The 12,357-nt window shown below is 40.7% G+C and overlaps 1 pseudogene; it reads right to left on the bottom strand.

Annotated features, from left to right (window-relative positions):
* Positions 1–4,686: 4,686 nt before the first annotated feature.
* Positions 4,687–7,865, bottom strand: LOC124898791 (annotated as a pseudogene).
* Between the last annotated feature and the right edge of the window lie 4,492 nt (positions 7,866–12,357).

Below are 12,357 nucleotides of genomic sequence, written 5' to 3'. Positions count from 1 at the left end.
CCAGTCCCCCCCAACCCGGCATTCAACCAGCTGCCGCCCGGTCCCCAGCCGCCAACTTGGTCTCCAACAGGCTGAGACTCTGCCTGCACCCGCCACGCCGTCTCCAGCAGCCGCAGCCCCAAGCGAAATCCGGTGACTTCTAACCTTTGTTATTTCGTTATTTCATATTGCATTTTAGTTCATTATTTCATATTCCATTCTTAGTACTATGCTCGTAGTAGCCCGTGTACCTTGACTTGCGTGGGATTTGTGAACATTGTCTGTTGTCTGTTGTTGTTGTTGCTGTGGTCGCTTCTTAGTTTTGCTTCGGGAGTATTCCTTTGAACGTGTGTGTGCCTTGTATCTCCTTGCTGCTGCTTTGATATTGCCACCGGGTATATCCTTATATTTTCCTATTTTTTCGTGTAGTTGTGGCTGTGGGTGGTAATAGGTGGTTAGGGTCATGTCCGAGGGGGTTGGGGCGTGGGGCTGTGGCGGGGGCGGGAGATGGGGAGAGAGCGGGAGTGGGTGGGAGGCCAAGGTTTGGCCGGGGGGGGTAGTGGGGGGCGCGTGGATAGCGACGGTAGGCTGAGGGTTGGGTCTTGGAATATAGGGACCCTTCAGGGGAAGTCCATAGAGCTGGTGAAGATTCTTAGGAAGAGAAGGATCAACCTTGCGTGTGTCCAAGAGACCAAGTGGGTAGGGTCTAAGGCTAGGGATGTGGACGGTTACAAGCTGTGGTACTCTGGGAGCGACAGGCGTAGGAATGGAGTTGGCATCTTGGTAGACGAAGAGCTTAGAGGTCAGGTAGTGGAGGTGAAGAGGATCAACGATAGGTTGATGACTATTAAGTTGGTTATTCGGGGGTTTACCCTGATCGTGTGTAGTGCCTATGCGCCGCATGTGGGATCGGAGGGGGAGGAGAAGATGCGGTTCTGGGAGGCTTTGGAGGAGGTGGTGAGAGGCGTGCCCAGTTCGGAGAAGATTGTTGTAGCAGGGGATTTCAACGGGCACATCGGGGCGCTACCGGGAGGCTTTGGGGATGTGCATGGTGGTTTTGGTTTTGGGGAGAGAAATGAAGAGGGTGCGACCCTATTGGAGTTTGCGAGGGCGTTTGGGCTGGTGGTGGTGAACTCGGGCTTCCCGAAGAAGGACGAGCACCTGATCACTTTTCGGAGCGCGATAGCCAGGACCCAGATTGACTTTTTGTTGCTTAGGAAAGGGGATAGGGCATTGTGTAAAGACTGTAAAGTCATCCCGAGTGAGAATCTTTCGACCCAACATAGGCTCTTGGTTATGGATTTGGGTATAAAGAAGAATAGAAAGAGGAGGAGTAAGGAGTGTAGACCGAGAATTAAGTGGGGCGGCTTGACGCCAGTGAATGCGTGGGAGATAGGGGAGAGGTTGGCGGGAATGGGGGTGTGGGAGTGTAGGGGGGACGTGGATAATATGTGGGACAGGGCGGCAACGTGCATCAGGGAGAATGCAAGGGAGGTGTTGGGTGTTTCTAGGGGCCGGGCCGGACATCATCGGGGGGATTGGTGGTGGAATGAAGAGGTGGGGAAGAAAGTGGAGACCAAGAAAGAGGCGTATGCTAAGTTGGTGGAAAGCAAGGACGAAGAAGAGAAGCGGGTAAACAGGAAAGAGTACAAGCTAGCGAGGAAGGAGGCGAAGTCAGCGGTCACGGCAGCTAAGACGGCCGCTTTTGAGAGCTTGTATGCAGGGTTACAGGGGAAAGGAGGGGAGAAAAGTTGTTCCGACTCGCTAAGGCTAGGGAGAGGAAGGGTCGTGACCTCGATCAGGTGAGGTGCATTAAGGGGGAGGACGGTAGAGTGTTGGTGGAGGACGGTCACATAAAGAAGAGATGGCAGTCGTACTTTCATAGGCTCTTGAATGACGAGGGGGACAGAGCTATTGTGTTAGGGGAACTGGAGCACTCAGGGGAGTGTCGGGATTTTAGCTATTGTAGACGTTTTAAGGTAGACGAGGTTAGACAGGCAGTCCGCAGGATGCGAAGGGGTAGGGCGACGGGGCCGGATGAGATACCGGTGGAGTTTTGGAAGTTCGTTGGAGAGGCTGGTGTAAGGTGGTTGACTGCATTGTTCAATAAAATTTTCAGGACGGCAAAGATGCCCGAGGCGTGGAGGTGGAGTACCATGATCCCCCTCTATAAGAATAAGGGGGACATTCAGTGTTGCAATAACTATAGGGGGATTAAGTTACTGAGTCACTCTATGAAGATATGGGAGAGAGTGGTCGAGGTGAGGCTGAGACGGATAGTGTCTATTTCGGAAAACTAGTTCGGATTTATGCCCGGCCGCTCGACGACGGAGGCAATCCACCTGGTACGGAGGTTGGTGGAGCAGTATAGGGAGAGGAAGAAGGATCTGCACATGGTGTTCATCGACCTGGAAAAGGCGTACGACAAAGTCCCCAGGGAAGTGCTTTGGAGATGCTTGGAGGTGAGTGGAGTACCGCAGGCATATATCAGAGTAATTAAGGATATGTATGAGGGAGCGAAAACCCAGGTGAGGACGGCGGGAGGAGACTCAGAGCATTTCACTGTCCTGACAGGATTGCATCAGGGATCTACTCTTAGTCCCTTTTTGTTTGCGTTAGTAATGGATGTGTTGACGCGGCGTATCCAAGGGGAGGTGCCGTGGTGTATGCTTTTTGCAGACGATGTAGTCCTGATAGATGAGACTCGAGGGGGTGTGAATGACAAATTAGAGTTGTGGAGGCAAACTCTGGAGTCTAAAGGGTTCAGGGTGAGCAGAACCAAGACAGAGTATGTGGAATGTAAGTTTAATGACGTGAGGCGGGAGAATGAGGTAGTAGTGACGCTAGAAGCACAGGAGGTAGGGAAGAGGGATAAGTTCAAGTATCTCGGGTCCATGATCCAGAGTAACGGTGAGATTGACGAGGATGTCTCGCACCGTATTGGGGCGGGATGGATGAAGTGGAAACTCGCATCGGGGGTGCTGTGTGATAAGAAGGTGTCGCCCAAGCTTAAAGGCAAATTCTATAGGGTGGTAGTCCGTCCGGCCTTGCTGTATGGAGCGGAGTGTTGGCCAGTTAAGAACTCCCACATCCAAAAAATGAAGGTGGCAGAAATGCGGATGTTGCGCTGGATGTGTGGACTGACCCGAGGGGATAGAGTTCGGAATGAGACTATCCGGGAGAAGGTTGGTGTGACTTCAGTGGAGTGTAAGATGCGGGAAGCACGATTGAGATGGTTCGGACACGTGAAGAGGAGGGGCATGGATGCCCCGATCCGTAGGTGTGAGAGGCTAGCGTTGGATGGTTTTAGACGGGGAAGGGGTAGACCGAAGAAGTACTGGGGTGAGGTTATTAGGCGGGACATGGAACAGTTACAGCTCACCGAGGACATGACCCTAGATAGGAAGGTCTGGAAGATGCGAATTACGGCAGAGGATTAGGGCCAGTTCGGGTCGCTAGTGTAGGGAATTAATTGGTGGGGGTGTATTCCTGTTATGATTCCGTATTCAGTGTTTCGTGTTCTGTGTTCCATGTTTATTACGAATCTGTGTGCTTTCCTCTGCTTTATATTCCTGCATTCCTGCTTTACTCTATTTTATATTCCTTATGGGTGCCGTATCTATGTGATGTCATCTGCTTCTGTGCTGTACTATGTGTTTGTGTGATATCTCATGACTTGAGCCGGGGGTCTTTCGGAAATAGCCTTTCTACTTCATCAGAGGTAGAGGTATGGACTGCGTACATCTTACCCCCCCCCAGACCCCACTAAGTGGGAATACACTGGGTTTGTTGTTGTTGTTGTTGTTGTTGATCCTCCAGTTATATGCATGCATGGCACTATTTTGAACTGATGCTTCTGAGATATGCACTGTTTTGAACTGATGGTTCAGAAGGATGCAATCCTTTAATGAAATGACACACTGATTCATGAAATGGTCTGCCTGTTCAAAAAAGATACAATCTTTGGATGAACAGACATGATTTTTCAGGAAAGGTCACACCTTTTAAGTTAACCATTGCCATTTTTCAGAAGAGGCATATGAAGGCTATATAAACCTTCTTTCATCCACAGGTTTAGATACAAAATTTTTCTGAAATAAAAACTCTCTTCTTGTCTTAAAAATATTCTTGTGATCAATTAAACTGTTGAGTGAGTTCATGGAATTCGATAAATTGAGGTACCGTTGTTGTTCGGATTGTAGGCCATTTTATCCTGGGAGGAAGATTCCATAACCTTGGGTACAGTGAGGGGAATTATTCCTTAAAGAAACTTCATGAAGTCGGAGGACTTGGCCTTAAATTCTATTTTATCTATTTTCTGAAATCGAACATACTTCTTGGATAGATTATTAAGTAATCTTGTGTTGAAGGTGTTAAAGAACTTCAAAGGTGCTCTTGTTTGTACATGAACTATTGTTGAAGTTTGTGTTTCAATTATACAGATTCTTGTATCCGAAACTACATAAGATAACAGGTTATACCAAAAAGAATCTTGATACAATGAGCCAAACTGAGGGAGATCTCGAGGATCATTTTAAAATCTCAAACGCCACAAATTACAAATTACTAAAAGAAAGGACATACAAAACAAGCAAAAAATTCTTGAAGCATACATAGAATTTTGGCTTAGGAAATAGAGATGCTCTAAATTAGAGTAAAAGAAGTTAGAATTCATGGAAATTTTGGAAATGATTGAATTAATAACTATTAATAGTAGATTGGTGGGGGTGAAGGTGAAACATAGGTGGCAGATTGCTCATACTTCTCAGGTGGTGGAGGTGAGGTGTAGGTTGGTTTCCAGTTTAACTTTAAGAATCTATAGTGAAACACTGATTTTGAAATGCATTTTGTGTTATTTAAGTAATAACGTAAATTATTTTTTAAAAGCTAAAGTTTACTTGTAATATTCCGTTGGTGGTGGAGGCGAGTAGTATGATGGTACTTTTACCGTCGTTGGTAGAGGTGGTAAGTTGTAGTACTTTAGTGGAGGAGGAGGAGATTTATAGAAAGGTGTATATTCTCTGTAGTATGGTGGAGCCGGAGGGGAATTATATGAAGGGGTGGATTCTTTGTAGAATGGCAGAGGTGGAGGGTATTTGTAGGAATGGATAGATTCTTTGTAGTACAGTGGATATGGTGGATATTTGTAAGAGATGGGGTCTTATAGTACTAGTGAATCCACCCCTTCATATAATTTCCCTCCGCCTCCACCATACTACACAGAATATACACCTTCCTATAAATCTCCTCCTCCTCCACCAAAGTACTACAACTTACCACCTCTACCAACGACCGTAAAAGTACCATCATACTACTCGCCTCCATTTCATATAGCTCAGGGGGTAGTTTTGGCCCTTTTTCATAAATAAGATGCTAACGTGGATTGGCCATTTGACATTTTTTTCCACGTGGGGTGCTTAATACGGTGAGAGGTATTTTTGAGCCAAAAAACAAACAAAGGATATTTTGCTCCATTTCAGATAGTTCAGGGTTAGTTTTGACCCTTTTCCATTTGTTTAAACCTTCACTCTTTAAAAAACCCTATACTGATAACAAAACAAGGGTTAAGAATATTGCAACTAAGAAATTAGAGCCAAATGTCACATATTTTCCGTTAAGAATTCCAACTACATAAAGGTTTCACAGCGCTTCTATAAAAAAATCTTGATGTATTAATGTTGCGAAGTCTTCATTATTCAGACTATATCTTCTTTTAGGGAGTTTAATTTACTCAGACTAGTAAGATTGATATCAGTAGTTTCCTGTTTGTGTTCATGGGACATGGGGTATGTCGTGCATAGCAGGAGCTTTAGTGTACCGAACTGCCTTTTAGTATTCATGCCTTCATGGGATATGAAACTTAATCGTTAGATGTTAGAGGGTAACAGCTTACAAATAACTACAAAAGAAGATTACTCTTTTACTGATGAATCATAGTGTTGGAGATTATTTGTTAAGTTAGTATTAACTTAGTGGAAGCCATAATGTTCGGCTTGCACACATAATTTTCCTAACAAATTTGAAAGTTGGTTGGATCTTCCCAAAAAAAAATCAATAATGAAAAGAGTAGTCTTTGAAGAGAAAAATGTCAGATAAACCTTGGTTTCTCTATTTGGCCTATTCCTGTTCTCTAACAAGAACAATAACATATCCAGTGTAATCCTGGAAATGATTTCTGGAGAGGGTGGTGCATAGGAAGACCTTACCCTACCTTGTGAATGTAGAAACGTCATTTCCAATAGAACCTAAGCTCATCCTTTCCTTTTCTATATGTTAGAAAAAGAATTGCTGAAATGATTCATTTGCAGAAAGTTCAAATGCCTCTTTGTTTTTTTCTTATCCTGTTTATTTTATGTAATTTTACTTTCTCAAAAGTTGATGAGTACAATTACCAGTTACCTGCAAAAGGAGGTGATTTCTCTTCATATTTGACTTTGACATAGATGTCCAGAAAGTAAATTTCTTATGGAACAATGAAAGAACTCAACCAATAGGAGCAAACAAAGCTCGATAAAGAAGAAGATAGTATTACACAAAGTGAAACTCTCAAGAGGTTACATCAAAAAGAATCTTCATACAATGAGCCAAAATGAGAGAGATCTCGAGGATCATACTAAAATCTCAAACAATGCATATTACAAATTATTAAAAAAAAATGCATAAAACAAGCAAAACCTTCTTGACGCATACATAAAATTTTGGCTGAGGAAATAGAGATGCTCGAAACAGTAGTAAAAGGAGTTAAATTTATGAAAATTATGGAAATGATAGAATTAGTAACTATTAGTAGTAGGTTGGTAGGGGTGGAGGTGAAGCATAGGTGGCGGATTGCTCGTACATCGCAGATGGTGAAGGTGAGGTGGAGGTTGGAGTTTGCTTGTAATATTCCATTGCTGGTGGAGGTGAGTAGTATAATGGTACTTTTATGATCATTGATAGAGGAGGTAAATTATAGTATTTTGGTAAAGAGGGAGAGGATTTATAGGAAGGGGTAGATTCTTCATAGTATGGTGAAGGTGGAGGTGATTTATAGGAAGGAGTTGATTCTTTGTAGTATGGTGGAGGTGGTGAAGATTTGTAAGAAGATGGTGACTCGTCGTAGTATTTTGGCAGCGGTGGTGGTGACTTATAATATGAAGGTGCTTGTTCATAGTATTTTGTAGGAGGTGGAGGGTATTTGTTGTAAGAATTTGTAGTAAGAAGGTAATTTCTCATAATACGCTGGAGGTGGTGGTGGAGACTTGTAACAAACTGGTGACTTGTAATATTTTGGTGGGGACGAAGATTTATAATATTTAGAAGGAGCAGGTGATTTTTAATACTTTGATGGGGAAGGTGACTTGTAGTAATGGTGTGTTGATGGAGCAGGAGACTTGTAGTACTGTGCAGGCGGTGGAGATTTGTAGTACTTTGCAGGTGATGGTGACTTGTAGTAGTTCTTTGAAAGAGTAGGCGACTTGTGGTAGTTCTTTGAAGGAGCCCCCTTGTAGTACTTCTTTGAAGATGCGGGAGCCTTGTAGTACTTCGATGGTGTAGGGGCCTTGTAGTAGTTCTTTACAGGAACCGGTGATTTGTAATACTTCACTACTACTGGTGACTTGTAGTAGTGCTTTGAAGGAGTAGGTGACTTTTAATAGTCATGCTTCGAGGGCATAGGTGATTTATAATAGTGTGATGGAGAATATTCAGCATGTTTCTCCGGTTTCTTGTAGTATGGAGTAGGTGCATGATATTTGGATGGAGATGGTGATTTGTAGTAAGAAGGTGAGGGAGAAGTATATCCGTAACTCATAAGATTAATTAGCAACAACAGTGCTGGTTACAAAGCAAATTGCTAAAGCAGCAACAAAGAGGGGACCTTGCCCTAAATTCCCGAAGCTTCTCATTTTGATTGTAAAGAGAGAAGGATACGACTAAGACTTGTGTTGGATATTTGGGTTGGGATCTCTGTTTTTTATAGTAGAAAAGTAACATCATTCTTGATATTAATGTAATGGTTTCATGTTTAGACACTAAGATGATAGCAAAGACCAGATAAAGACTAGGTCAGTACTAACTCTTGTCTTTGCATAATTTAGTAAGGATTTTTTTTAGCAATGGGGCATCAATGTAATACCTTCATGGTTACCCACCAAAAAGATTTCTAAATAAAAGTTAGGTTGGTACTTAATGCCATAACCCCAAGTTATGGCATCCTACTACCAAAGTATAGGGTTGACATTTTTCTTAATATATAACCAGGAAAAAAAGTGGGAAATTCTCTTTCTTCCTCCATCTATACCATAACATCAAATATTAAACATGGATTCCAGAAAAATAATGAATAAACACCATATGTTGTGGCGGATTCCCTTGGCAAGTTTTGGGAAGAACTGTGATGCTAATCAAGCTCATAGCAACTTAAGTTGGAGTTAAACATTGCGTTTAGTCCCTCTTTGCTAAGTTGCTCAGACTCTCCAAAAAATGTTGCCGCACCCGTGTCGTATCTGTTGGGTTTAATTGGTGTGAATGAAAAATGAAGGGACACAACCTTTGAGCAAAAGACATATTATTTTGGAAAAGGTATGACTGTTCAGATAGTTGTGTCTGTTCAGAAAAAGACACAATGTTTTGAATGAACAGATATGACTCTTCCAAAGGATACACCTTTTAAGTGAACCATTGTCACCTTTCAGAAGAGGTATCTGATGGCTATATAAACCTACTTTCATTCACAGGTTTGATATGAATGAAAAATTTTCTGAAATAAAAACTCTTCTTGTCTTCAAAACATTCTTTGTGACCATTCAAATCGTTGAGTGAGTTCGACGAATCCAATTAATTGGGGTACCACTATAGTTGGATTGAAAGTCATTTTATACTGGGAGGAAGATTCCAAAACCTCGGGTACAGTGAGGGGAATTATTCCAAAAGGATACTCCATGAAGTCGGGAGACTTGGCTTTATATTTTTGTTTTATCTTAATTTCTGCAAAAATAAAACGCACTTCTTAGAAAGATCACTTTGATCTTGTGTTGAGGGTGTTTTTGTACTTCATAGTGTTCTTGTTTTAAACTTGAACTAGTGTTGAAGTTGTTGTGCCTAAATACAGATTCTTGTACCCGAAAACACCATAAAATAACAATCTTAAGGAATAAACCTTGCAGAATCTATGTTGCTTGTTTTTGAAGATTAAAGCTTTAACCTTTCTACTCCGTTTGAACTTAACTATTGATTCGAAGATATAAAATCTTCATTACAAGTTAAAGATCATTTGGTTGACGATTGAAAGTCATAAAAACTTCATCGTTAACTAGAAACAAGAAAAAGAGTTTAAAGTTGCTTAACTTTATAAATAGTATTCTGAAAATACTAAATTTTATTGTCTTGTGGTGACATAAAAAATGACTAACGAAAGTCAAATGAAAGATGCGGCTACGACTGTGGGGGCAACTAGTATTACCTCAACAATTCGAGCAAATGCTTCGTAACCAATGGCACCTGCGGATAAGCCCAAAAAATTTATGAGCATTGACTTTAAGCGATGACAGCAAAAGATGTTCTTTTACCTCACCACTCTATGCCTTCAAAGGTTCACTAGTGAGGATGCTCCTAAGGTGTGCGAGGGAACCTCGGACAAAGAGCATTTCATGATTGTAAAGGCTTGGAAGCACTCAGACTTACTTTGCAGGAATTATATCTTGAGTGGTCTTCAGGACGACATCTATAATGTTTATAGTGGAACTAAGACATCAAAGGAATTGTGGTGGACACTAGAACGAAAATATAAGACAAAGGATGTGGGAATTAAGAAATTCTTTGTTGCAAAGTTTCTGGACTTTAAAATGATAGATAGAAAATTGGTTGTCTCTCAAGTTCAGGAATTGCAAGTAATCATCCATGATCTCTTAGCAGAAGGTATATCTTTGAAAAATACCTTAGTTGAACAAGTTGAAAATGTTCTTGGTACTCACATAAACTGTTTTATAGGTTTGATTATGAATGATGCATTTCAAGTACCAGCGATCATTGAGAAGCTACCACCTATGTGGAAAGACTTCAAAAACTACTTGAAGCATAAATGCAAGAAGATGACTGTCGAAGATCTTATTGTCTAACTGCGTATTAAAGAGGATAATAAGGCTGTCGAGAGAAGGTCAAAAGGGAATTCTACAATTAATAGAGCACATATTGTAGAAGATGGCCAAAACAATTCTAAGAAAAGTAAGAAAGTTGAACAAGGAAGCAATCAACCCAAGAAGAAATTCAAGGGAAAGTGTTTCAACTGTGAAAAAATTGGCCATAAGTCCACGAATTTTTGTGCCCCTAAGATAGGCAAGAAAAAGGACCAAGCTAATATGGTTGAGTCTAACAAAGAATGTGATGATCTGCTATGTTCTCAGAATGCAACTTGGTGGGGAATCTGCACAAATGGTGGATGGATTCTGGTGCCACCTGCCATGTGTATGCCAACAAAGAGTTATTTTCGTCATTTGCTCTAGCTTAAGTAGAAGAAATGATCTACATGGCTAAATCCACTACGGCTAAGGTAGAAGGAACAGGAAAAGTGGGCTTGAAGGAATAGAAAAAGGTAGAAGGAAAGGTCTTGACAATTAACAATGTCTTATACGTTCCGGAGTTACATAGGAACTTGATTTCTATTTCACTTCTAGACAAGCATGGATTCAAATGTGTAACTGTTTCTGAAAAAATTGTAATTAGCAAAGGAGAAGTGTATGTAGGAAAAGGCTATCTCACCGAGGGCCTTTATAAGATGAATGTAGTGAATGTTGAAATCAATAAAAGTTCAAATTCTCTTACTTGCTTGATTCTTATAATTTGTGGCATGAACGTTTAGGCCATGTTAATTACAAAACGTTATGAAAATTGATTAACTTAGAGGTTTTGCCAAACTTTGAGTGCAATAAATCAAAGTGTCAAACATGTGTGGAATCAAAGTATGAAAGCATTCTTATAAGTCCGTTGAAATGAATTCAAATCCCTTAGACTTAATACACACTGACATTTGTGATATGAAGTCAACACCATCACGTGGTGGGAAAAAGTATTTCATAAGTTTTATTGACGATTGCACTAGATATTATTATGTCTACTTGCTAAATAGTAAGGATGAAGCAATAGATGCGTTTAGGCAATACAAAACTGAAGTAGAAAGTCAGTTAGAGAAAAAGATAAAAAATAATAAGAAGTGATAGGGGCGGAGAATATGAATCTCCCTTTGCCGAAATATGTGTAGAGAATGGAACTGTCCATCAAACTATAGCCCCGTATTCACCTCAATCTAATGGAATTACGGAAAGAAAAAACCGAACTTTAAAGGAAATGATAAATTTCTTACTTATAAGTTTCGATTTACCGCAAAACTTGTGGGGGAAGGCTATCCTTACAGCCAATCGTATACTCAATAGAGTTCCCCATAGTAAGACACAATCAATTCCTTATGAGAAATGGAAAGAAAGGAAACCCAACTTGAAATATTTCAAAGAGTGGGGGTGTCTAGAAAAGGTCCAAGTTCCTACGCCTAAAAAGGTTAAGATAGGACCTAATACTGTGGACTGTGTGTTCATAAGATATGCTAAAAGCAGTAAAGCATTTCGATTTTTGGTTCATAAATCTAAACATCTGGACATAAATGAAAATATGATAATTGAATCAGATAATGCTAAATTCTTTGAAAATATTTACCCGTATAAAATTAAACATGAACAGTCTAGTGGAGGAGCTAAACAACCTCAAGATGAACCAAGTGAGAATTTATATAATGAAGAGAATCCAAGACGTAGTACACGTCAAAGAACTTCTACTACATTTGGATCAGATTTTGTAACATTTCTCTTAAAAAATAAGCCTCAAACATTTAAAGAAGTGATGTCATCATCAGACTCATCTTTTTGGAAAGAGGTAGTCAATAGTGAGATTGATTCAATCTTAAGTAACCATATGTGGGATTTGGTTGATCTTCCTCCAGGAAATAAACCTTTAGGTTCCAAATGGATGTTCAAAAGGAAAATAAAAGTGGATGGTACTATTGACAAATACAAGGCACGACTTGTAGTAAAAGGCTTCAAGCCAAAAAAAAGGCCTTGATTACTTTGATACATACTCGTCAGTAACAAGGATAACATCGATTCGAATGTTAATTGCCTTGACGGCAGTATATGGTCTTGAAATCTATCAAATGGATGTGAAAACCGCATTCCTAAATGAAGAACTAGAGGAAGCAATTTACATGGAACAACCTGAGGGTTTTGTGGGTCCAGAAAAGGAGAATAAGGTGTGTAAACTTATTAAGTCATTGTATGGACTAAAGCAAGCACCTAAACAATGGCATACGAAGTTTGACCAAACCATGTTGGAAAACGAGTTCAAGATAAATGA

Source organism: Capsicum annuum, chromosome 1 (genome assembly GCF_002878395.1).
Source record: "Capsicum annuum cultivar UCD-10X-F1 chromosome 1, UCD10Xv1.1, whole genome shotgun sequence".
In the NCBI taxonomy this organism is placed as follows: domain Eukaryota; kingdom Viridiplantae; phylum Streptophyta; class Magnoliopsida; order Solanales; family Solanaceae; genus Capsicum; species Capsicum annuum.
The sequence above is the reverse complement of the archived record's forward strand: the minus strand, read 5'-3'. Positions and strand labels throughout refer to the sequence as shown.